General features: G+C 40.4%; 1 long non-coding RNA gene and 26 other non-coding genes across 27 annotated transcripts; all 27 read right to left on the bottom strand.

Moving 5' to 3' along the window:
- Positions 1 to 4,711: 4,711 nt before the first annotated feature.
- Positions 4,712 to 5,857, bottom strand: LOC128445411 (uncharacterized). The gene is made up of 3 exons (XR_008339456.1): positions 5,720 to 5,857; positions 5,522 to 5,625; positions 4,712 to 4,798 (listed from the first exon to the last, which is right to left on the bottom strand). It is a non-coding gene; the product is annotated as an uncharacterized LOC128445411 (long non-coding RNA).
- Positions 5,858 to 8,933: 3,076 nt separating this feature from the next.
- Positions 8,934 to 9,007, bottom strand: trnan-guu (transfer RNA asparagine (anticodon GUU)). The gene has a single exon. It is a non-coding gene; the product is annotated as a tRNA-Asn (tRNA).
- Positions 9,008 to 9,353: 346 nt separating this feature from the next.
- trnan-guu (transfer RNA asparagine (anticodon GUU)) lies at positions 9,354 to 9,427 on the bottom strand. The gene has a single exon. It is a non-coding gene; the product is annotated as a tRNA-Asn (tRNA).
- A 316-nt stretch (positions 9,428 to 9,743) lies between these two features.
- Positions 9,744 to 9,817, bottom strand: trnan-auu (transfer RNA asparagine (anticodon AUU)). The gene has a single exon. It is a non-coding gene; the product is annotated as a tRNA-Asn (tRNA).
- A 345-nt stretch (positions 9,818 to 10,162) lies between these two features.
- Positions 10,163 to 10,236, bottom strand: trnan-guu (transfer RNA asparagine (anticodon GUU)). Its single transcript has one exon. It is a non-coding gene; the product is annotated as a tRNA-Asn (tRNA).
- A 736-nt stretch (positions 10,237 to 10,972) lies between these two features.
- trnan-guu (transfer RNA asparagine (anticodon GUU)) lies at positions 10,973 to 11,046 on the bottom strand. Its single transcript has one exon. It is a non-coding gene; the product is annotated as a tRNA-Asn (tRNA).
- Positions 11,047 to 12,201: 1,155 nt separating this feature from the next.
- Positions 12,202 to 12,275, bottom strand: trnan-guu (transfer RNA asparagine (anticodon GUU)). Its single transcript has one exon. It is a non-coding gene; the product is annotated as a tRNA-Asn (tRNA).
- Positions 12,276 to 12,621: 346 nt separating this feature from the next.
- Positions 12,622 to 12,695, bottom strand: trnan-guu (transfer RNA asparagine (anticodon GUU)). Its single transcript has one exon. It is a non-coding gene; the product is annotated as a tRNA-Asn (tRNA).
- Positions 12,696 to 13,040: 345 nt separating this feature from the next.
- trnan-guu (transfer RNA asparagine (anticodon GUU)) lies at positions 13,041 to 13,114 on the bottom strand. Its single transcript has one exon. It is a non-coding gene; the product is annotated as a tRNA-Asn (tRNA).
- Positions 13,115 to 13,430: 316 nt separating this feature from the next.
- Positions 13,431 to 13,504, bottom strand: trnan-guu (transfer RNA asparagine (anticodon GUU)). The gene has a single exon. It is a non-coding gene; the product is annotated as a tRNA-Asn (tRNA).
- A 346-nt stretch (positions 13,505 to 13,850) lies between these two features.
- Positions 13,851 to 13,924, bottom strand: trnan-guu (transfer RNA asparagine (anticodon GUU)). The gene has a single exon. It is a non-coding gene; the product is annotated as a tRNA-Asn (tRNA).
- A 345-nt stretch (positions 13,925 to 14,269) lies between these two features.
- Positions 14,270 to 14,343, bottom strand: trnan-guu (transfer RNA asparagine (anticodon GUU)). The gene has a single exon. It is a non-coding gene; the product is annotated as a tRNA-Asn (tRNA).
- A 765-nt stretch (positions 14,344 to 15,108) lies between these two features.
- Positions 15,109 to 15,182, bottom strand: trnan-guu (transfer RNA asparagine (anticodon GUU)). The gene has a single exon. It is a non-coding gene; the product is annotated as a tRNA-Asn (tRNA).
- Positions 15,183 to 15,528: 346 nt separating this feature from the next.
- trnan-guu (transfer RNA asparagine (anticodon GUU)) lies at positions 15,529 to 15,602 on the bottom strand. The gene has a single exon. It is a non-coding gene; the product is annotated as a tRNA-Asn (tRNA).
- Positions 15,603 to 15,918: 316 nt separating this feature from the next.
- On the bottom strand, positions 15,919 to 15,992 carry trnan-guu (transfer RNA asparagine (anticodon GUU)). The gene has a single exon. It is a non-coding gene; the product is annotated as a tRNA-Asn (tRNA).
- A 765-nt stretch (positions 15,993 to 16,757) lies between these two features.
- On the bottom strand, positions 16,758 to 16,831 carry trnan-guu (transfer RNA asparagine (anticodon GUU)). Its single transcript has one exon. It is a non-coding gene; the product is annotated as a tRNA-Asn (tRNA).
- Positions 16,832 to 17,146: 315 nt separating this feature from the next.
- Positions 17,147 to 17,220, bottom strand: trnan-guu (transfer RNA asparagine (anticodon GUU)). Its single transcript has one exon. It is a non-coding gene; the product is annotated as a tRNA-Asn (tRNA).
- Positions 17,221 to 17,566: 346 nt separating this feature from the next.
- Positions 17,567 to 17,640, bottom strand: trnan-guu (transfer RNA asparagine (anticodon GUU)). The gene has a single exon. It is a non-coding gene; the product is annotated as a tRNA-Asn (tRNA).
- Positions 17,641 to 19,244: 1,604 nt separating this feature from the next.
- trnan-guu (transfer RNA asparagine (anticodon GUU)) lies at positions 19,245 to 19,318 on the bottom strand. Its single transcript has one exon. It is a non-coding gene; the product is annotated as a tRNA-Asn (tRNA).
- A 345-nt stretch (positions 19,319 to 19,663) lies between these two features.
- Positions 19,664 to 19,737, bottom strand: trnan-guu (transfer RNA asparagine (anticodon GUU)). The gene has a single exon. It is a non-coding gene; the product is annotated as a tRNA-Asn (tRNA).
- A 346-nt stretch (positions 19,738 to 20,083) lies between these two features.
- On the bottom strand, positions 20,084 to 20,157 carry trnan-guu (transfer RNA asparagine (anticodon GUU)). Its single transcript has one exon. It is a non-coding gene; the product is annotated as a tRNA-Asn (tRNA).
- A 316-nt stretch (positions 20,158 to 20,473) lies between these two features.
- trnan-guu (transfer RNA asparagine (anticodon GUU)) lies at positions 20,474 to 20,547 on the bottom strand. The gene has a single exon. It is a non-coding gene; the product is annotated as a tRNA-Asn (tRNA).
- Positions 20,548 to 21,733: 1,186 nt separating this feature from the next.
- Positions 21,734 to 21,807, bottom strand: trnan-guu (transfer RNA asparagine (anticodon GUU)). Its single transcript has one exon. It is a non-coding gene; the product is annotated as a tRNA-Asn (tRNA).
- Positions 21,808 to 22,572: 765 nt separating this feature from the next.
- trnan-guu (transfer RNA asparagine (anticodon GUU)) lies at positions 22,573 to 22,646 on the bottom strand. The gene has a single exon. It is a non-coding gene; the product is annotated as a tRNA-Asn (tRNA).
- Positions 22,647 to 22,991: 345 nt separating this feature from the next.
- trnan-guu (transfer RNA asparagine (anticodon GUU)) lies at positions 22,992 to 23,065 on the bottom strand. Its single transcript has one exon. It is a non-coding gene; the product is annotated as a tRNA-Asn (tRNA).
- A 764-nt stretch (positions 23,066 to 23,829) lies between these two features.
- Positions 23,830 to 23,903, bottom strand: trnan-guu (transfer RNA asparagine (anticodon GUU)). The gene has a single exon. It is a non-coding gene; the product is annotated as a tRNA-Asn (tRNA).
- Positions 23,904 to 24,249: 346 nt separating this feature from the next.
- On the bottom strand, positions 24,250 to 24,323 carry trnan-guu (transfer RNA asparagine (anticodon GUU)). Its single transcript has one exon. It is a non-coding gene; the product is annotated as a tRNA-Asn (tRNA).
- Positions 24,324 to 24,593: the final 270 nt, after the last annotated feature.

Here is a 24,593-nt window from a genome sequence, read left to right as displayed (position 1 = left end):
TTCCTTTATGTTTTATTTTCAGGAAGTTGTCTATTTACAGAGCAAATCTGGTGGGACTGGTGACAACAGACCTTCTAACTTTCAGTCTGTGTAGGATTTTTTGGTTGAATCTCCCGTTGTAGTAGATGTAAAAAGAAAACTGGATTTTCACTCAGACATTGACGCACCACAATTGACATTATGTTCACTTTATGAGAGTCATTATGATTTAATCTGAGAAGGCTGAATCCAGTGCACATTACTGATGTTGGGGTAAAATATATTAAATATTGAATACATCTGCATCTTTTATCTTTAATTGAATGGGAAAAAGTCTTAACTTGAGTCAGAACAGTTGATCAGTCTCCCACAGTGAGTCTTCTCACCCCCCTTGTGCTCAGTTAGGTGGTACGGTGGCTTTTATACATTTATATCACATCTATTTATGCAATATTCCCTGTAGAGACAACATGATCATTTTTTAGGTTGCTGCAGCTCACCACTGTCTGGTGACAACTTTAAAAATAGCACAATCCAAACAAAACAACACTCCACAAATGCCCTGCTCTATCTTGTACTTGTTAGCATGAGAGTATAATGTTATATATTAAATATGTTATATTTGTGAGTGGTGGCACTTTCTGACCCGCTTTTAATGGGCTATTTGGGATAGGGATAGTTCACCCCAAAATAAAAATCCTCTACTTCTCTACTCATTGTCTGAAGTGTTTGAGTCCATAAAACACTCAGGGGTAAAAAGCATTGCAGCCAAATCCCAAACTGCCTAGGGCCCTTGACGTGAAGCATGCTACGATAACAGCACCACAGAAGTCTGGCAGTTTGTTTAACAATTATAAAAATACATTTTCAATTGCGTATTGCAACTTGTGTATGCATTATTTTTTTATTAAACAAAAATCTTTGAAAATTGAACTTTTATTTGGCAAAAAGTTAGTTATGCTTTGATGCAAAAGTATATTTACACAAAATAACTTTCATTACGGAGGAGGACAAAACTATTTTTGTCCTGCTAGAACTGTACTGCACAGGTGATTAGAATGTTTATGGTATAAAATAAATGCCAACGTTTTACTTTCACTAGCACAGTAACGACAATCAAACATGAATCCTATACTAGTATGACGCCATTGCATAACATGCTTCATGTGAGCATGAACCCATATACAAAACAACCATCCTGATTTGTAACTCTTCTACCCATTGTGATGCTGCAGCAATCGCTTACATCTCCACCATGTTAACTGTCAAATGACAAAAGGTTCTCCTGTTCTCTGAAACATCCTTGCCCCTTTTTCCAGAAAGTAGAAATCAGTAGACAGTGAGGGAACAGCCAGGGTGGTGTTACTGACAAAGGTAGGGATGTAACTTTTCTGACTTAATGACATCTCTCTGGCTACTGTTATACGGCTCCATGCAACACACTCCCTCCTGGCCCCTTCACGCTCCCAACATGGAAGAAGTACCTGTGTTGTTGGCAGTCCATCTTCAGAATGCCCCTGAAATTTTTTCAAATGTTTCCACCTAAGATGTAAAGGCATTTCACCCACCTCAACTTGAAGAGCAGACACAAAAGTTGTTTAGAAAGCACCACACCAGTGTCTCAAAGTTTGACCTAGCACAACCTCCAACTTCCTTTATAATGTTTTAGCTGTTGAATGACACACAAATCAGGTGTGGAACTAGCACCAGGTGCCAGAAGTGGAGACAGCAACCACGATATATGTACATGCACACACACAAGGACAGGGGAGACAAGGAGGGGATGCAAAAAACAGGGAAACAATGAAGTAATGGGATAAGCCAAGACAACATACATACATATATACTTACATACATACATACATATATATGTATGTAAGTATATATGTTTGCTGTTCTGGCTCCTAGATGGTGGAATGAGCTCCCCATCAACATCCGGACATCTGAAAGTATAAACATCTTCCGCCGAAAACTAAAAACACACCTCTTCCGACTGTACCTTGAATGAATGAAAAAAAAAAAAAATAACAACTCTTTGAAATTAAACACTTTTAGTAGCACTTAAATGGCACTTACTTATAGCACTTTGTAGTTTTGTTTTATTTTGAAAAATTGTACTTTCTTGATTCTTGTTGTTCTGGGTCTGTACCCTCTGGGTTGATGCACTTATTGTAAGTCGCTTTGGATAAAAGCGTCAGCTAAATGAAATGTAATGTAATATACATATAGTGGTCAATCTTGCCTACAAACACCATCCTACATCTCAACCACTGTGCAGAGTAGCATGACTACAGTCACCTGTTCACTTAAGTTACTTGAACGCACAGAGGATGTGTTTATCAAACATCTTCCAGCAAAATGTTAAACAGGAAGAAATGCTGGGTATGAGGGTGGGTTCCTCAAACCACTTTCCATATACATATGCTGACCTTTCTGCTCTAGTTCCATCTATGAAGTAAGTTACATTCAGATGTGTTCCCTTTTTGCATGCCATGGCAAAAGAGTGATAACAATTTTAGGATACATCCAATATTACTTTGTTAACATTGCATGTCTGTCAAGCTCATCCAGGAAAATCTGTTGGAATGGAGAGAATGTCCAATATCACCCTGAACTTCAGACAAAACACACTAATCACATTGGAATACAATATTGGAATAGTGACACTGCCCTTTGGATTACCATTTTCCACCATATACAGTGCCTTGCATAAGTATTCACCCCCCTTGGACTTTTTCCCATTATGTACTGTTACTAACTGGAATTCAAATAGACTTAAATAAACTTTTTCCCGTTTGATCAACAAAAAATGCATAGTACTTTGGAGGTGCAAAATACATTTTATTGTGACACAAACAATAATGAGAACAAAAAAGTTGACATCTGTTGGGTGCATAAGTATTCACCCCCCTGTGTCAATACTTGGTAGAACCCCCTTTCGCTGCAATTACAGCTGCAAGTCTTTTGGGGTATGTCTCTACCAGCTTTGCACATCTAGAGATGGAAAGGTTTGTCCATTCTTCTTGGCAAAAAAGATGAAGCTCAGTCAGATTGGATGGAGACCGTCTGTGAACCGCAATCTTCAAGTCTTGCCATAGATTCTCTATTGGATTGAGGTCTGGGCTTTGACTGGGCCATTTTAAGACATTAACATTCTTTAATCCAAACCATTCCTTTGTAGCTCTGGCTGTATGTTTAGGGTCATTGTCCTGCTGGAAGATGAACCTCCGCCCCAGTCTCAAGTCTTTTGCAGACTGCATCAGATTTTCTTCAAGGATTTCCCTGTATTTGGCTCCATCCATCTTTCCCTCTATCCTGACCAGTTTCCCTGTACCTGCTGAAGAGAAGCATCCCCACAGCATGATGCTACCACCACCATGTTTCACTGTTGGGATGGTGTGCTCAGGGTGATGGGCAGTGTTGGGTTTTCGCCACACATAGCGTTTTGCATTGAGGCCAAAAAGTTCAATTTTGGTCTCATCTGACCAGAGCACCTTCTTCCACATGTTTGCTGTGTCTCCCACATGGCTTCTGGCAAACTCCAAACGGGATTTTTTATGGATCCCTTTCAACAATGGCTTTCTTCTTGCCACTCTTCCATAAAGGCCAGATTTGTGGAGTAGACGACTAATAGTTGTCCTGTGGACAGATTCTCCCACCTCAGCTGTGGATCTCTGCAACTCCTCCAGAGTAACCATGGGCCTCCTGGTTGCTTCTCTGATTAATTTTCTCCTTGTCCGACTCTTCAGTTTGGGTGGACGGCCTCCTCTTGGTAGGTTTGCGGTTGTGCCATATTCTTTCCATTTTCTTATGATGGATTTTATGGTGCTCAGAGAGATGTTCAAAGCTCTGGATATTTTTTTATAACCTAACCCTGCTTCACATTTCTCCACAACTTTATCCCTGACCTGTTTGGTGAGCTCCTTGGTCTTCATGATGCTGTTTGTTCAGTAATGATCTCCAACAAACTCTGAGTCCGTCACAGAACAGGTGTATTTATACTGAGATTAAATTGCAGACAGGTGGACCCTATTTACTAATTATGTGACTTGCAAATGTGACTTGTGAATGCAATTGGTCGCACCAGATCTTTGTTAGGGGTTTCACAGTAAAGGGGGTGAATACATATGCACTCAACACTTTTCAGATTTTTATTTGTAAATAATTGTAAAATCCATGTAATATTTCCCCCCACTTCCAAATGATGCACTATTTTGTGTTGGTCCATTACATAAACTCACGATGAAATAAATTTTAATCTGTGGTTATACCATGACAAAATGTAGAAAAGTCCAAAGGGGGTGAATACTTATGCAAGGCACTGTAAATCACTCTCCAAAAGGACAAGGGAAGTGGAGGGTAGCAGATGATCCTTTTCACCCTCAAAAAGCAGAGCTCCCCCTGGCACTTAAATGAAAATAGAAAAGTCAAATCACATAGATTTTCAACTGTCAAACAGCAATAGTAAAGGGATTGTCAATCAGCCACTGGATAACCTGGTTGACTTTATCCTGCAGAAACTTACAGGTTAAAATAACCTACATTCACATTCTTGGGGTGATCTGGTTTCAGCCTGGAACCCGTACAAACAACCTTACTGACATACGGGATAGTACCTTAACAAAGCAACAAAAGAAGAAGCTTCTAACACATCTACAGTGGTCGAATCTGGAGTGTGTCATAAAACACAAGTAAAATATATGAGATAGTGAAAATTAAAATTTGTACTTACCGAAATTAATCTCAAAACCATTCTGAAGTTTGTGCATGATGGTTGAGAAGAAATGGCGAGTCACACCATCGCCAATTGCTGGATCTCCTGAAAAAGCAAAACACAGCACAGATTTCAGTTAACAGAAAATAGGATTTGGTCATTTGTAAGTAAGTTAGTTAGTTAGTAAGTAAGTGTGTTACCAATAAGAGTGCATGTCAAGGGGCAGGCCCACTCAACATGAGCCATCTTATAAAATTAAAGGATTGCCCTTTCCCTGTCCTCTGCACTGTCCCCAAGATCCATAATGAGACTCAGTGCTTTCCTAGAAGCATGCTGGCTCAAAATGGCTTCTTTATATGCCCTTGCTGCTTCTTTGGCATTGGTGGCAATTTTCCAATCTAAAAATAGATTTACACATTTTATAATTAACATTGGATCAATTGATATGTGAGTGCAACTATTCATTGAAATATTTTATGTAATTTTCAAAATATGTAACCAACCAGAGATGCTTCTCTCCCCAAAGGGATCCAGATCAATTAGCTCTGGGGCAGGCACATCTCCCTGAGGTGGCATGGTACAGGTTGAGCTGCTGGCCCTCGCCGGCTCACTCTCCTCTCGTCTCCTCAATGTACGCACAAAAGTATCTTGACTTCGGGAGGAGCTGGCCCTTTCTGTGCCTACCTCTCCCTCACCACTGCTCTGTGGTGGTCTTGGGTAAAAATAGATCATTTTTGTTGTTAGGGTTAGTATGTTTTATATCGTGTAACATGATTAATGTTACACAATGTGCTTGACAAACTATGTTTTAGTTCTGTAGGGCAGTACCTCATGCATTCATCACTGTGATCTTTTATTTCTGAAAAAGAAAACTCCTCTCCACAAGAAATGCATTTAGCAGGTGGTCCAACCATGCTTTCTGGTTGACATGCCTGTAAAAAACAGATAATTGTAAGACTCAATACAAGAAATACTTTATACTCTGCATTTTAGGGAAGAACAGCAGTATTAAAGGGAGGAACTTACAGCCTCGAGATCCAGGCTCCTTTGGAGTGGTCGAATGAAAAGAACTGCATGACCAATTTGTGTATCTTTTAAATATTTAACATTGTAGCCCTCATTGGGACAAGGGATGAGGTTCAGATTGCGACTCCTTGTTGTTCCTGCAGTCCTGAGCAACTCAAATCCACCCCCTTGTCGGAGTTTTGGATAGGCTGTTAAAATAAACTCCCTAAAATCATTGGGATTTGTTTGACTACCTGAAATGGAAACATAATGCAAATCACTGGTGTGACATAAAAGATCCTTCATGTTTTTAAGGTTATTGCATTTTATTTATTGGATACAAAATTGACATGCAGCGTAAAAATATACTGACAGCTGAAGAAGCATGTGTCAATCCTCATCATGATGTTTAACATAACTTGAAACGTCAAACGTTTTTCCCCTAACCCTGCAGAAGCAAGTTTTTCTTTTGTGAATCGGCTGGGGACAATGTTACCACTCTTATCCTCGAGACAGCAAAAGGTACGGGTGAAAGAGGAGAGTGTGGGCACACCAAGGGGTCGCCGCCTTGTGGAGCTTCTCTCGCCATGGGAGTATGGAGCAAAGAGTCTTGACACCTCGGCTAGGATCAAGAGAAGTGACAAGTCTTACAAATGTAAGCTAACTAACAGTGTGGGATGGATTTAGCTCACATTGTGTTCGCTGCAGAAACTTACCTTCCACTGGGTGCCTTGGTGTCACATTCCTGGACGGTGTGGATGCAGTAAGCATGCTACTGGTACCCGATGCTGCACAAAAAATACCAAAGCGACGATCATCACATGGGTGGCTAATTCAGTGTCATACAATACGTTGGCAAAAGTTGGATACAACTGTTAGTTAAACTGTTTACAGATATAAACAAAATAAACTCACAGTTCTCAAGCTGGTTAGCCACATCCCGCAGCAGGTCTGCCAGTGGTCTCTGGTCTGAAGCCATCAGGGGTATTCCACTAAACTTTAACGAGGTCCAGTTTGAGAAAATTTCTTTAAGCAAAGGTCCGGAAGATCATCATTTCTAACTATTTAGTGTGATATATATTTAAGTAGCCTAGCAGTTGTATCAGCAACTGCATGTACTCAATACCTGACTGTCAAATCAAATGAATTCAGTACGATTAAAAATAAATTGACAATATTTATTGTCACATAACATAGAACTGAACATATATGTATGATTGCACACATGTATAATGTTCTCTAATTAACTAAATAAAAGTAGGACCGTATTTCAAACCCTCCATCAGTAAATGGCTTTTTGTGTCGACCCAAAATCCAAGCAACTCTGAAGGAACACTCATGAGCACGTTGTTGGGCAGTGAATGAGTGGCTCAGGATCCTGGGGGACTGGTCATATTTGGCTCTGAGACCACTTATTTTCTGTGATCTCACTTCAGATTTAACTGGATATGTTTGTTCTTAACCTTTATGTTTTGTCTCATAATGGCGTTTCACATTGGCACTTTTAATAAGTGCCACAGTTTCTGATCATATAAGAAACACAGGTTTAGTGCTCCCAGTGGGAAGTATGAACAGAAATGAGTCGGTCCATTCCGGATTGCCCAACTTTACTTTTTTTGGAGAGCGCTATTTGTTCATTACGTTTCTCTCCCTTTCTCCATTTCAGTACTCCGTTTCTCTCCCTGTGTTTTCTCTACCTGTCTCCCTATCTTTCTTTTTGATTCTACCTTCCTCTCGTGTGCAACTTACCTCTTACTCGCTCTGTCTCTGTCTGCACTGTATAGTCTAAATTTTTACCGCCTGAGATGCACAGACTTGATTGGCTGAGCAGTATCTCGCGGGATGCCTTAACTCGCATGCAATTGGTCAATGCGTTTCCTTATCCGCTAAAACACTAACGTAATCACTACAAAAGCTGCGCCTGTTAAAAAAACAGAAGCTCCGCTAAACCACTACCGTAATGATTACAAAGCTGCGCCGGTTAAAAATAGAATCACTCCGTCAGGTTTTAAATCACAACCTTCTGTTTTGGCTGTAGGCCCGGATCCGTATGGGACGGCTTCTGGGTCCGAACCCGGTCATCATTTGCATAAGGACACTGCAAATGATGACATGTTACGCTAGCACTACAAGGAGGTTCGCTAGGTATAGATTACTTCTGTCTGGATCACTCAGTTGACCAATCCTACTCGGGATTGAGGCTGGGACATCCTGCCTCATTTACATAAGGACACTGAAATCGAAAAATAAATAAATGTGGAAATAAATAAAAGTCTGAATAAATGTGGGAATAAATAAATAAATGTGGAAATAAGTTTAACACATTGATTCATTTAATTCTGCATTTATTTCCACATTTATTTATTTATTTCCACATTTATTCCAACTTTTATTTTTCGATTTCAGTGTCCTTATGCTAATGAGAAAGGCGGGCCTAACCGCGGTCTCGAGCAGGATTGGTCAACTGAGCTACACACACACAGCCCCAGCGCTCCGCCACACACTCGCTCAGAGACACGGGCAGTGACTGAGACTTGAGCTTTTCACCGTGAAACAGCCGCTCAGTGACTTTGTAGAACAGTGGAAACACAGAGTTTCTCTGGTCACATCTGCTCAGAGATCAGCGGCGTCATGATCAGAGCAGAAGCTACAGGTGGTTTGTACCGAGCTGGAATTTCGGTTTCCTCCTTCTCCTCTCGGCTCGCTCTTTGTGCTCAGTAGAACACGTGACGCTCACAGTCAGGACTACTGACACCTAAATCATCCCAATAAAAAATAACCTTAACTAACCCTCTAAACTTGAACTAGTTCATTTTAAGTGTGAACTGGCTCAACGCTGCAAACAGCTACTGGACACCAGTCAGCATTGAGAGGCAGTAGGGCTGGATCATTACACTCTTGTGACCAATCCTGCATGAGACTGCGATTAGGCCCGCCTTTCTCATTAGCATAAGGACACTGCAAATGAAAAGGAAATGTGTCAGGGAATAAATAAATGTGCAAATATATTTAAGACATTTATTTTGACATTTATTTTGGTATTAACATATTTATTAATTTTTTTCTGTATTAATTTATTTATTTCCTTTTTTATTTATTTATTTATTTCTGTATTTATTTATTTATTTATTTTTACTTAAGTCATGTATGGTCCTCCATATTCCAACCCTTCCCTATGTTCACAGAAAGAAGATTGGTTTTCACGATCAAACTACCTATTTCATAAAAGTACACACGTCCCTGGGTGGGCTTGAACCACCAACCTTTCGGTTAACAGCCGAACGTGCTAACCAATTGCGCCACAGAGACCGGCTTCCTTTGATCTGAAAGGGGAGTGGCCTAGGAGAGCTCGTCCATTAAAATGAATTTGTGTGAATTCATTTTGCATATTTAATTTACAAATAAAGCTTGTCAATGCAGAGGGCTCTTAATGTCTCCAGGTGGATTTTTCTTGACTAAATATAGATAACTCAAGAGTTGTTGAAGGACTAAGCGGACTAATTGGGTCTTATTTAAGGAATCGGTGTATAAATCTGCTTATTTTGTTGCCTGCTTGTTCTGTGACTTTCATCATACGGTTTTCCAACCCTTACCTATATTCACAGAAAGAAGATTGGTTTTCACGATCAAACTACCTATTTCATAAAAGTACACACGTCCCTGGGTGGGCTTGAACCACCATCCTTTCGGTTAACAGCCGAACGCGCTAACCAATTGCGCCACAGAGACTCGCTTCTTTTCTTATGAAAGGAGAGTGGCATACGCAGCTCGCCCATTGATAAGGATTTGTTTGATCTCATATTGCATATATCATTCACAAATAAAGCTTGTCAATACAGAGGGTTCTTAATTTGTCCATCTGGATTTTGTTTTAACTATATATAGATGACTCAAGACTTGTTGAAGGAAAAGGTTTATAATGCTGTCTATTGTATTGCATTCCTTGTTCTGTGACTTTCATCATAAGGTTTTCCAACCCTTCTCTATATTCACAGAAAGAAGATTGTTTTTCACGATCAAACTACCTATTTCATAAAAGTACACACGTCCCTGGGTGGGCTTGAACCACCATCCTTTCGGTTAATAGCCTAACGCGCTAACCAATTGCGCCACAGAGACCCGCTTCCTTTGTTATGAAAGGAGAGTGGCCTAGGCAGCTCGCCCATTTATATGGATTTGTTTCATCTCATATTGCATATATCATTCACAAATAAAGCTTGTCAATGCAGAGGGCTCTTAATGTCTCCAGGTGGATTTTTCTTGACTAAATATAGATAACTCAAGAGTTGTTGAAGGACTAAGCGGACTAATTGGGTCTTATTTAAGGAATCGGTGTATAAATCTGCTTATTTTGTTGCCTGCTTGTTCTGTGACTTTCATCATACGGTTTTCCAACCCTTCCCTATATTCACAGAAAGAAGATTGGTTTTCACGATCAAACTACCTATTTCATAAAAGTACACACGTCCCTGGGTGGGCTTGAACCACCATCCTTTCGGTTAACAGCCGAACGCGCTAACCGATTGCGCCACAGAGACTCGCTTCCTTTCTTATGAAAGGAGAGTGGCATACGCAGCTCGCCCATTGATAAGGATTTGTTTGATCTCATATTGCATATATCATTCACAAATAAAGCTTGTCAATACAGAGGGTTCTTAATTTGTCCATCTGGATTTTGTTTTAACTATATATAGATGACTCAAGACTTGTTGAAGGAAAAGGTTTATAATGCTGTCTATTGTATTGCATTCCTTGTTCTGTGACTTTCATCATACGGTTTTCCAAGCCTTCTCTCTGTTTACAGAAAGAAGATTGGTTTTCACGATCAAACTACCTATTTCATAAAAGTTCACACGTCCCTGGGTGGGCTTGAACCACCATCCTTTCGGTTAACAGCCTAACGCGCTAACCAATTGCGCCACAGAGACCAGGCTTCCTTTGTTATGAAAGGAGAGTGGCCTAGGCAGCTCGCCCATTTATATGGATTTGTTTCATCTCATATTGCATATATCATTCACAAATAAAGCTTGTCAATGCAGAGGGCTCTTAATGTCTCCAGGTGGATTTTTCTTGACTAAATATTGATAACTCAAGAGTTGTTGAAGGACTAAGCGGACAAATTGGGTCTTATTTAAGGAATAGGTGTATAAATCTGCTTATTTTGTTGCCTGCTTGTTCTTTGACTTTCATCATACGGTTTTCCAACCCTTCCCTATGTTCACAGAAAGAAGATTGGTTTTCACGATCAAACTACCTATTTCATAAACGAACACACGTCCCTGGGCGGGCTTGAACCACCAACCTTTCGGTTAACAGCCGAACGCGCTAACCAATTGCGCCACAGAGACCGGCTTCCTTTGTTATGAAAGGAGAGTGGCCTAGGCAGCTCGCCCATTGATAAGGATTTGTTTGATCTCATATTGCATATATCATTCACAAATAAAGCTTGTCAATACAGAGGGTTCTTAATGTGTCCATCTGGATTTTGTTTTAACTATATATAGATGACTCAAGACTTGTTGAAGGAAAAGGTTTATAATGCTGTCTATTGTATTGCATTCCTTGTTCTGTGACTTTCATCATATGGTTTTCCAAGCCTTCTCTCTGTTCACAGAAAGAGATTGGTTTACACAATCAGACTACCTATTTCATAAAAGTACACACATCCCTGGGTGGGCTTGAACCACCATCCTTTTGGTTAACAGCCGAACGCGCTAACCAATTGCGCCACAGAGACCAGGCTTCCTTTGTTATGAAAGGAGAGTGGCCTAGGCAGCTCGCCCATTTATATGGATTTGTTTCATCTCATATTGCATATATCATTCACAAATAAAGCTTGTCAATGCAGAGGGCTCTTAATGTCTCCAGGTGGATTTTTCTTGACTAAATATTGATAACTCAAGAGTTGTTGAAGGACTAAGCGGACTAATTGGGTATTATTTAAGGAATCTGTGTATAAATCTGCTTATTTTGTTGCCTGCTTGTTCTGTGACTTTCATCATACGGTTTTCCAACCCTTCCCTCTGTTCACAGAAAGAAGATTGGTTTTCACGATCAAACTACCTATTTCATAAAAGTTTACACGTCCCTGGGTGGGCTTGAACCACCATCCTTTCCGTTAACAGCCGAACTCGCTAACCAATTGCGCCACAGAGACCAGGCTTCCTTTGTTATGAAAGGAGAGTGGCCTAGGCAGCTCGCCCATTTATATGGATTTGTTTCATCTCATATTGCATATATCATTCACAAATAAAGCTTGTCAATGCAGAGGGCTCTTAATGTCTCCAGGTGGATTTTTCTTGACTAAATATTGATAACTCAAGAGTTGTTGAAGGACTAAGCGGACAAATTGGGTCTTATTTAAGGAATAGGTGTATAAATCTGCTTATTTTGTTGCCTGCTTGTTCTTTGACTTTCATCATACGGTTTTCCAACCCTTCCCTATGTTCACAGAAAGAAGATTGGTTTTCACGATCAAACTACCTATTTCATAAAAGAACACACGTCCCTGGGTGGGCTTGAACCACCAACCTTTCGGTTAACAGCCGAACGCGCTAACCAATTGCGCCACAGAGACCGGCTTCCTTTGATCTGAAAGGGGAGTGGCCTAGGAGAGCTCGTGCATTAAAATGAATTTGTGTGAATTCATTTTGCATATTTAATTTACAAATAAAGCTTGTCAATGCAGAGGGCTCTTAATGTCTCCAGGTGGATTTTTCTTGACTAAATATTGATAACTCAAGAGTTGTTGAAGGACTAAGTGGACAAATTGGGTCTTATTTAAGGAATAGGTGTATAAATCTGCTTATTTTGTTGCCTGCTTGTTCTGTGACTTTCATCATACGGTTTTCCAACCCTTCCCTATATTCACAGAAAGAAGATTGGTTTTCACGATCAAACTACCTATTTCATAAAAGTACACACGTCCCTGGGTGGGCTTGAACCACCATCCTTTCGGTTAACAGCCGAACGCGCTAACCAATTGCACCACAGAGACTCGCTTCCTTTGTTATGAAAGGAGAGTGGCCTAGGCAGCTCGCCCATTGATAAGGATTTGTTTGATCTCATATTGCATATATCATTCACAAATAAAGCTTGTCAATGCAGAGGGCTCTTAATGTCTCCATGTGGATTTTTCTTGACTAAATATTGATAACTCAAGAGTTGTTGAAGGACTAAGCGGACATATTGGGTCTTATTTAAGGAATAGGTGTATAAATCTGCTTATTTTGTTGCCTGCTTGTTCTGTGACTTTCATCATACGGTTTTCCAACCCTTCCCAATGTTCACAGAAAGAAGATTGGCTTTCACGATCAAACTACCTATTTCATAAAAGTACACACGTCCCTGGGTGGGCTTGAACCACCAACCTTTCGGTTAACAGCCGAACGCGCTAACCAATTGCGCCACAGAGACTCGCTTCCTTTGTTATGAAAGGAGAGTGGCCTATGCAGCTCGCCCATTGATAAGGATTTGTTTGATCTCATATTGCATATATCATTCACAAATAAAGCTTGTCAATACAGAGGGTTCTTAATGTGTCCATCTGGATTTTGTTTTAACTATATATAGATGACTCTAGACTTGTTGAAGGAAAAGGTTTATAATGCTGTCCATTGTATTGAATTCCTTGTTCTGTGACTTTCATCATACGGTTTTCCAACCCTTCCCTATGTTCACAGAAAGAAGATTGGTTTTCACGATCAAACTACCTATTTCATAAAAGAACACACGTCCCTGGGTGGGCTTGAACCACCAACCTTTCGGTTAACAGCCGAACACGCTAACCAATTGCGCCACAGAGACCGGCTTCCTTGGATCTGAAGGGGGAGTGGCATAGGAGAGCTCGTCCATTAAAATTAATTTGTGTGAATTCATTTTGCATATTTAATTTACAAATAAAGCGTGTCAATGCAGAGGGCTCTTAATGTCTCCAGGTGGATTTTTCTTGACTAAATATAGATAACTCAAGAGTTGTTGAAGGACTAAACAGACTAATTGGGTCTTATTTAAGGAATCGGTGTATAAATCTGCTTATTTTGTTGCCTGCTTGTTCTGTGACTTTCATCATACTGTTTTCCAACCCTTCCCTCTGTTCACAGAAAGAAGATTGGTTTTCACGATCAAACTACCTATTTCATAAAAGTTCACACGTCCCTGGGTGGGCTTGAACCACCATCCTTTCGGTTAACAGCCAAACGCGCTAACCAATTGCGCCACAGAGACCGGCTTCCTTTGATCTGAAAGGGGAGTGGCCTAGGCAGCTCGCCCATTGATAAGGATTTGTTTGATCTCATATTGCATATATCATTCACAAATAAAGCTTGTCAATGCAGAGGGCTCTTAATGTCTCCATGTGGATTTTTCTTGACTAAATATTGATAACTCAAGAGTTGTTGAAGGACTAAGCGGACATATTGGGTCTTATTTAAGGAATAGGTGTATAAATCTGCTTATTTTGTTGCCTGCTTGTTCTGTGACTTTCATCATACGGTTTTCCAACCCTTCCCAATGTTCACAGAAAGAAGATTGGCTTTCACGATCAAACTACCTATTTCATAAAAGTACACACGTCCCTGGGTGGGCTTGAACCACCAACCTTTCGGTTAACAGCCGAACGCGCTAACCAATTGCGCCACAGAGACTCGCTTCCTTTGTTATGAAAGGAGAGTGGCCTAGGCAGCTCGCCCATTGATAAGGATTTGTTTGATCTCATATTGCATATATCATTCACAAATAAAGCTTGTCAATGCAGAGGGCTCTTAATGTCTCCAGGTGGATTTTTCTTGACTAAATATAGATAACTCAAGAGTTGTTGAAGGACTAGGTGGACTAATTGGGTCTTATTTAAGGAATCGGTGTATAAATCTGCTTATTTTGTTGCCTGCTTGTTCTGTGACTTTCATCATACGGTTTTCCAACCCTTCCCTATATTCACAGAAAGAAGATTGGTTTTCACGATCAAACTACCTATTTCATAAAAGTTCACACGTCCCTGGGTGGGCTTGAACCACCATCCTTTCCGTTAACAGCCGAACTCGCTAACCAATTGCGCCACAGAGACCAGGCTTCCTTTGTTATGAAAGGAGAGTGGCCTAGGCAGCTCGCCCATTTATATGGATTTGTTTCATCTCATATTGCATATATCATTCACAAATAAAGCTTGTCAATGCAGAGGGCTCTTAATGTCTCCAGGTGGATTTTTCTTGACTAAATATTGATAACTCAAGAGTTGTTGAAGGACTAAGCGGACAAATTGGGTCTTATTTAAGGAATAGGTGTATAAATCTGCTTATTTTGTTGCCTGCTTGTTCTTTGACTTTCATCATACGGTTTTCCAACCCTTCCCTATGTTCACAGAAAGAAGATTGGTTTTCACGATCAAACTACCTATTTCATAAAAGAACACACGTCCCTGGGTGGGCTTGAACCACCAACCTTTCGGTTAACAGCCGAACGCGCTAACCAATTGCGCCACAGAGACCGGCTTCCTTTGATCTGACAGGGGAGTGGCCTAGGAGAGCTCGTGCATTAAAATGAATTTGTGTGAATTCATTTTGCATATTTAATTTACAAATAAAGCTTGTCAATGCAGAGGGCTCTTAATGTCTCCAGGTGGATTTTTCTTGACTAAATATTGATAACTCAAGAGTTGTTGAAGGACTAAGTGGACAAATTGGGTCTTATTTAAGGAATAGGTGTATAAATCTGCTTATTTTGTTGCCTGCTTGTTCTGTGACTTTCATCATACGGTTTTCCAACCCTTCCCTATATTCACAGAAAGAAGATTGGTTTTCACGATCAAACTACCTATTTCATAAAAGTACACACGTCCCAGGGTGGGCTTGAACCACCAACCTTTCGGTTAACAGCCGAACGCGCTAACCAATTGCGCCACAGAGACTCGCTTCCTTTGTTATGAAAGGAGAGTGGCCTAGGCAGCTCGCCCATTGATAAGGATTTGTTTGATCTCATATTGCATATATCATTCACAAATAAAGCTTGTCAATACAGAGGGTTCTTAATGTGTCCATCTGGATTTTGTTTTAACTATATATAGATGACTCTAGACTTGTTGAAGGAAACGGTTTATAATGCTGTCCATTGTATTGAATTCCTTGTTCTGTGACTTTCATCATACGGTTTTCCAACCCTTCCCTATGTTCACAGAAAGAAGATTGGTTTTCACGATCAAACTACCTATTTCATAAAAGAACACACGTCCCTGGGTGGGCTTGAACCACCAACCTTTCGGTTAACAGCCGAACACGCTAACCAATTGCGCCACAGAGACCGGCTACCTTTGATCTGAAGGGGGAGTGGCATAGGAGAGCTCGTCCATTAAAATTAATTTGTGTGAATTCATTTTGCATATTTAATTTACAAATAAAGCTTGTCAATGCAGAGGGCTCTTAATGTCTCCAGGTGGATTTTTCTTGACTAAATATAGATAACTCAAGAGTTGTTGAAGGACTAAACAGACTAATTGGGTCTTATTTAAGGAATCGGTGTATAAATCTGCTTATTTTGTTGCCTGCTTGTTCTGTGACTTTCATCATACTGTTTTCCAACCCTTCCCTCTGTTCACAGAAAGAAGATTGGTTTTCACGATCAAACTACCTATTTCATAAAAGTACACACGTCCCTGGGTGGGCTTGAACCACCATCCTTTCGGTTAACAGCCGAACGCGCTAACAAATTGCGCCACAGAGACCGGCTTCCTTTGATCTGAAAGGGGAGTGGCCTAGGCAGCTCGCCCATTTATATGGATTTGTTTCATCTCATATTGCATATATCATTCACAAATAAAGCTTGTCAATGCAGAGGGCTCTTAATGTCTCCAGGTGGATTTTTCTTGACTAAATATTGATAACTCAAGAGTTGTTGAAGGACTAAGCGGACAAATTGGGTCTTATTTAAGGAATAGGTGTATAAATCTGCTTATTTTGTTGCCTGCTTGTTCTTTGACTTTCATCATACGGTTTTCCAACCCTTCCCTATGTTCACAGAAAGAAGATTGGTTTTCACGATCAAACTACCTATTTCATAAAAGAACACACGTCCCTGGGTGGGCTTGAACCACCAACCTTTCGGTTAACAGCCGAACGCGCTAACCAATTGCGCCACAGAGACTCGCTTCGTTGTTATGAAAGGAGAGTGGCCTAGGCAGCTCGCCCATTGATAAGGATTTGTTTGATCTCATATTGCATATATCATTCACAAATAAAGCTTGTCAATACAGAGGGTTCTTAATGTGTCCATCTGGATTTTGTTTTAACTATATATAGATGACTCTAGACTTGTTGAAGGAAAAGGTTTATAATGCTGTCCATTGTATTGAATTCCTTGTTCTGTGACTTTCATCATACGGTTTTCCAAGCCTTCTCTCTGTTCACAGAAAGAAGATTGGTTTACACAATCAGACTACCTATTTAATAAAAGTACACACGTCCCTGGGTGGGCTTGAACCACCATCCTTTCGGTTAACAGCCGAACGCGCTAACCAATTGCGCCACAGAGACCGGCTTCTTTTGATCTGAAAGGGGAGCGGCCTAGGAGAGCTCGTCCATTAAAATGAATTTGTGTGAATTCATTTTGCATATTTAATTTACAAATAAAGCTTGTCAATGCAGAGGGCTCTTAATGTCTCCATGTGGATTTTTCTTGACTAAATATTGATAACTCAAGAGTTGTTGAAGGACTAAGCGGACAAATTGGGTCTTATTTAAGGAATAGGTGTATAAATCTGCTTATTTTGTTGCCTGCTTGTTCTGTGACTTTCATCATACGGTTTTCCAACCCTTCCCAATGTTCACAGAAAGAAGATTGGCTTTCACGATCAAACTACCTATTTCATAAAAGTACACACGTCCCTGGGTGGGCTTGAACCACCATCCTTTCGGTTAACAGCCGAACGCGCTAACCGATTGCGCCACAGAGACTCGCTTCCTTTCTTATGAAAGGAGAGTGGCATACGCAGCTCGCCCATTAAAATGAATTTGTGTGAATTCATTTTGCATATTTAATTTACAAATAAAGCTCGTCAATGCAGAGGGCTCTTAATGTCTCCAGGTGGATTTTTCTTGACTAAATATAGATATCTCAAGAGTTGTTGAAGGACTAAGCAGACTAATTGGGTCTTATTTAAGGAATCGGTGTATAAATCTGCTTATTTTGTTGCCTGCTTGTTCTGTGAATTTCATCATACGGTTTTCCAACCTTTCCCTCTGTTCACAGAAAGAAGATTGGTTTTCACGATCAAACTACCTATTTCATAAAAGTACACAGGTCCCTTGGTGGGCTTGAACCACCATCCTTTCGGTTAACAGCCGAACGCGCTAACCAATTGCGCCACAGAGACCAGGCTTCCTTTGTTATGAAAGGAGAGTGGCCTAGGCAGCTCGCCCATTTATATGGATTTGTTTCATCTCATATTGCATATATCATTCACAAATAAAGCTTGTCAATGCAGAGGGCTCTTAATGTCTCCAGGTGGATTTTTCTTGACTAAATATTGATAACTCAAGAGTTGTTGAAGGACTAAGCGGACAAATTGGGTCTTATTTAAGGAATAGGTGTATAAATCTGCTTATTTTGTTGCCTGCTTGTTCTTTGACTTTCATCATACGGTTTTCCAACCCTTCCCTATGTTCACAGAAAGAAGATTGGTTTTCACGATCAAACTACCTATTTCATAAAAGAACACACGTCCCTGGGTGGGCTTGAACCACCAACCTTTCGGTTAACAGCCGAACGCCCTAACCAATTGCTCCACAGAGACCGGCTTCCTTTGATCTGAAAGGGGAGTGGCCTAGGAGAGCTCGTCCATTAAAATGAATTTGTGTGAATTCATTTTGCATATTTAATTTACAAATAAAGCTTGTCAATGCAGAGGGCTCTTAATGTCTCCAGGTGGATTTTTCTTGACTAAATATAGATAACTCAAGAGTTGTTGAAGGACTAAGTGGACTAATTGGGTCTTATTTAAGGAATCGGTGTATAAATCTGCTTATTTTGTTGCCTGCTTGTTCTGTGAATTTCATCATACGGTTTTCCAACCTTTCCCTCTGTTCACAGAAAGAAGATTGGTTTTCACGATCAAACTACCTATTTCATAAAAGTACACAGGTCCCTTGGTGGGCTTGAACCACCATCCTTTCGGTTAACAGCCGAACGCGCTAACCAATTGCGCCACAGAGACTCGCTTCCTTTGATCTGAAAGGGGAGTGGCCTAGGCAGCTCGCCCATTTATATGGATTTGTTTCATCTCATATTGCATATATCATTCACAAATAAAGCTTGTCAATGCAGAGGGCTCTTAATGTCTCCAGGTGGATTTTTCTTGACTAAATATTGATAACTCAAGAGTTGTTGAAGGACTAAGCGGACAAATTGGGTCTTATTTAAGGAATAGGTGTATAAATCTGCTTATTTTGTTGCCTGCTTGTTCTTTGACTTTCATCATACGGTTTTCCAACCCTTCCCTATGTTTACAGAAAGAAGATTGGTTTTCACGATCAAACTACCTATTTCATAAAAGAACACACGTCCCTGGGTGGGCTTGAACCACCAACCTTTCGGTTAACAGCCGAACGCGCTAACCAATTGCGCCACAGAGACTCGCTTCCTTTGATCTGAAAGGGGAGTGGCCTAGGCAGCTCGCCCATTTATATGGATTTGTTTCATCTCATATTGCATATATCATTCACAAATAAAGCTTGTCAATGCAGAGGGCTCTTAATGTCTCCAGGTGGATTTTTCTTGACTAAATATTGATAAATCAAGAGTTGTTGAAGGACTAAGCGGACAAATTGGGTCTTATTTAAGGAATAGGTGTATAAATCTGCTTATTTTGTTGCCTGCTTGTTCTTTGACTTTCATCATACGGTTTTCCAACCCTTCCCTATGTTCACAGAAAGAAGATTGGTTTTCACGATCAAACTACCTATTTCATAAAAGAACACACGTCCCTGGGTGGGCTTGAACCACCATCCTTTCGGTTAACAGCCGAACGCGCTAACCAATTGCGCCACAGAGACCGGCTTCTTTTGATATGAAAGGGGAGCGGCCTAGGAGAGCTCGTCCATTAAAATGAATTTGTGTGAATTCATTTTGCATATTTAATTTACAAATAAAGCTTGTCAATGCAGAGGGCTCTTAATGTCTCCATGTGGATTTTTCTTGACTAAATATTGATAACTCAAGAGTTGTTGAAGGACTAAGCGGACAAATTGGGTCTTATTTAAGGAATAGGTGTATAAATCTGCTTATTTTGTTGCCTGCTTGTTCTGTGACTTTCATCATACGGTTTTCCAACCCTTCCCAATGTTCACAGAAAGAAGATTGGCTTTCACGATCAAACTACCTATTTCATAAAAGTACACACGTCCCTGGGTGGGCTTGAACCACCATCCTTTCGGTTAACAGCCGAACGCGCTAACCGATTGCGCCACAGAGACTCGCTTCCTTTCTTATGAAAGGAGAGTGGCATACGCAGCTCGCCCATTGATAAGGATTTGTTTGATCTCATATTGCATATATCATTCACAAATAAAGCTTGTCAATACAGAGGGTTCTTAATTTGTCCATCTGGATTTTGTTTTAACTATATATAGATGACTCAAGACTTGTTGAAGGAAAAGGTTTATAATGCTGTCTATTGTATTGAATTCCTTGTTCTGTGACTTTCATCATACGGTTTTCCAACCCTTCCCTATGTTCACAGAAAGAAGATTGGTTTTCACGATCAAACTACCTATTTCATAAAAGAACACACGTCCCTGGATGGGCTTGAACCACCAACCTTTCGGTTAACAGCCGAACGCGCTAACCAATTGCGCCACAGAGACCGGCTTCCTTTGATCTGAAAGGGGAGTGGCATAGGAGAGCTCGTCCATTAAAATGAATTTGTGTGAATTCATTTTGCATATTTAATTTACAAATAAAGCTTGTCAATGCAGAGGGCTCTTAATGTCTCCAGGTGGATTTTTCTTGACTAAATATAGATATCTCAAGAGTTGTTGAAGGACTAAGCAGACTAATTGGGTCTTATTTAAGGAATCGGTGTATAAATCTGCTTATTTTGTTGCCTGCTTGTTCTGTGAATTTCATCATACGGTTTTCCAACCTTTCCCTCTGTTCACAGAAAGAAGATTGGTTTTCACGATCAAACTACCTATTTCATAAAAGTACACAGGTCCCTTGGTGGGCTTGAACCACCATCCTTTCGGTTAACAGCCGAACGCGCTAACCAATTGCGCCACAGAGACCAGGCTTCCTTTGTTATGAAAGGAGAGTGGCCTAGGCAGCTCGCCCATTTATATGGATTTGTTTCATCTCATATTGCATATATCATTCACAAATAAAGCTTGTCAATGCAGAGGGCTCTTAATGTCTCCAGGTGGATTTTTCTTGACTAAATATTGATAACTCAAGAGTTGTTGAAGGACTAAGCGGACAAATTGGGTCTTATTTAAGGAATAGGTGTATAAATCTGCTTATTTTGTTGCCTGCTTGTTCTTTGACTTTCATCATACGGTTTTCCAACCCTTCCCTATGTTCACAGAAAGAAGATTGGTTTTCACGATCAAACTACCTATTTCATAAAAGAACACACGTCCCTGGGTGGGCTTGAACCACCAACCTTTCGGTTAACAGCCGAACGCCCTAACCAATTGCGCCACAGAGACCGGCTTCCTTTGATCTGAAAGGGGAGTGGCCTAGGAGAGCTCGTCCATTAAAATGAATTTGTGTGAATTCATTTTGCATATTTAATTTACAAATAAAGCTTGTCAATGCAGAGGGCTCTTAATGTCTCCAGGTGGATTTTTCTTGACTAAATATAGATAACTCAAGAGTTGTTGAAGGACTAAGTGGACTAATTGGGTCTTATTTAAGGAATCGGTGTATAAATCTGCTTATTTTGTTGCCTGCTTGTTCTGTGACTTTCATCATACGATTTTCCAACCCTTCCCTATATTCACAGAAAGAAGATTGGTTTTCACGATCAAACTACCTATTTCATAAAAGTACACACGTCCCTGGGTGGGCTTGAACCACCATCCTTTCGGTTAACAGCCGAACGCGCTAACCAATTGCGCCACAGAGACTCGCTTCCTTTGATCTGAAAGGGGAGTGGCCTAGGCAGCTCGCCCATTTATATGGATTTGTTTCATCTCATATTGCATATATCATTCACAAATAAAGCTTGTCAATGCAGAGGGCTCTTAATGTCTCCAGGTGGATTTTTCTTGACTAAATATTGATAACTCAAGAGTTGTTGAAGGACTAAGCGGACAAATTGGGTCTTATTTAAGGAATAGGTGTATAAATCTGCTTATTTTGTTGCCTGCTTGTTCTTTGACTTTCATCATACGGTTTTCCAACCCTTCCCTATGTTCACAGAAAGAAGATTGGTTTTCACGATCAAACTACCTATTTCATAAAAGAACACACGTCCCTGGGTGGGCTTGAACCACCAACCTTTCGGTTAACAGCCGAACGCCCTAACCAATTGCGCCACAGAGACCGGCTTCCTTTGATCTGAAAGGGGAGTGGCCTAGGAGAGCTCGTCCATTAAAATGAATTTGTGTGAATTCATTTTGCATATTTAATTTACAAATAAAGCTTGTCAATGCAGAGGGCTCTTAATGTCTCCAGGTGGATTTTTCTTGACTAAATATAGATAACTCAAGAGTTGTTGAAGGACTAAGTGGACTAATTGGGTCTTATTTAAGGAATCGGTGTATAAATCTGCTTATTTTGTTGCCTGCTTGTTCTGTGACTTTCATCATACGATTTTCCAACCCTTCCCTATATTCACAGAAAGAAGATTGGTTTTCACGATCAAACTACCTATTTCATAAAAGTACACACGTCCCTGGGTGGGCTTGAACCACCATCCTTTCGGTTAACAGCCGAACGCGCTAACCAATTGCGCCACAGAGACTCGCTTCCTTTGATCTGAAAGGGGAGTGGCCTAGGCAGCTCGCCCATTTATATGGATTTGTTTCATCTCATATTGCATATATCATTCACAAATAAAGCTTGTCAATGCAGAGGGCTCTTAATGTCTCCAGGTGGATTTTTCTTGACTAAATATTGATAACTCAAGAGTTGTTGAAGGACTAAGCGGACAAATTGGGTCTTATTTAAGGAATAGGTGTATAAATCTGCTTATTTTGTTGCCTGCTTGTTCTTTGACTTTCATCATACGGTTTTCCAACCCTTCCCTATGTTTACAGAAAGAAGATTGGTTTTCACGATCAAACTACCTATTTCATAAAAGAACACACGTCCCTGGGTGGGCTTGAACCACCAACCTTTCGGTTAACAGCCGAACGCGCTAACCAATTGCGCCACAGAGACTCGCTTCCTTTGATCTGAAAGGGGAGTGGCCTAGGCAGCTCGCCCATTTATATGGATTTGTTTCATCTCATATTGCATATATCATTCACAAATAAAGCTTGTCAATGCAGAGGGCTCTTAATGTCTCCAGGTGGATTTTTCTTGACTAAATATTGATAACTCAAGAGTTGTTGAAGGACTAAGCGGACAAATTGGGTCTTATTTAAGGAATAGGTGTATAAATCTGCTTATTTTGTTGCCTGCTTGTTCTTTGACTTTCATCATACGGTTTTCCAACCCTTCCCTATGTTCACAGAAAGAAGATTGGTTTTCACGATCAAACTACCTATTTCATAAAAGAACACACGTCCCTGGGTGGGCTTGAACCACAAACCTTTCGGTTAACAGCCGAACGCGCTAACCAATTGCGCCACAGAGACTCGCTTCCTTTGATCTGAAAGGGGAGTGGCCTAGGCAGCTCGCCCATTTATATGGATTTGTTTCATCTCATATTGCATATATCATTCACAAATAAAGCTTGTCAATGCAGAGGGCTCTTAATGTCTCCAGGTGGATTTTTCTTGACTAAATATTGATAACTCAAGAGTTGTTGAAGGACTAAGCGGACAAATTGGGTCTTATTTAAGGAATAGGTGTATAAATCTGCTTATTTTGTTGCCTGCTTGTTCTTTGACTTTCATCATACGGTTTTCCAACCCTTCCCTATGTTCACAGAAAGAAGATTGGTTTTCACGATCAAACTACCTATTTCATAAAAGAACACACGTCCCTGGGTGGGCTTGAACCACCAACCTTTCGGTTAACAGCCGAACGCGCTAACCAATTGCGCCACAGAGACCGGCTTCCTTTGATCTGAAAGGGGAGTGGCCTAGGAGAGCTCGTCCATTAAAATGAATTTGTGTGAATTCATTTTGCATATTTAATTTACAAATAAAGCTTGTCAATGCAGAGGGCTCTTAATGTCTCAAGGTGGATTTTTCTTGACTAAATATAGATAACTCAAGAGTTGTTGAAGGACTAAGTGGACTAATTGGGTCTTATTTAAGGAATCGGTGTATAAATCTGCTTATTTTGTTGCCTGCTTGTTCTGTGACTTTCATCATACGATTTTCCAACCCTTCCCTATATTCACAGAAAGAAGATTGGTTTTCACGATCAAACTACCTATTTCATAAAAGTACACACGTCCCTGGGTGGGCTTGAACCACCATCCTTTCGGTTAACAGCCGAACGCGCTAACCAATTGCGCCACAGAGACTCGCTTCCTTTGATCTGAAAGGGGAGTGGCCTAGGCAGCTCGCCCATTTATATGGATTTGTTTCATCTCATATTGCATATATCATTCACAAATAAAGCTTGTCAATGCAGAGGGCTCTTAATGTCTCCAGGTGGATTTTTCTTGACTAAATATTGATAACTCAAGAGTTGTTGAAGGACTAAGCGGACAAATTGGGTCTTATTTAAGGAATAGGTGTATAAATCTGCTTATTTTGTTGCCTGCTTGTTCTTTGACTTTCATCATACGGTT

Source organism: Pleuronectes platessa, chromosome 8 (assembly GCF_947347685.1).
Source record: "Pleuronectes platessa chromosome 8, fPlePla1.1, whole genome shotgun sequence".
In the NCBI taxonomy this organism is placed as follows: domain Eukaryota; kingdom Metazoa; phylum Chordata; class Actinopteri; order Pleuronectiformes; family Pleuronectidae; genus Pleuronectes; species Pleuronectes platessa.
This window is presented reverse-complemented; position numbering and strand designations above follow the sequence as displayed.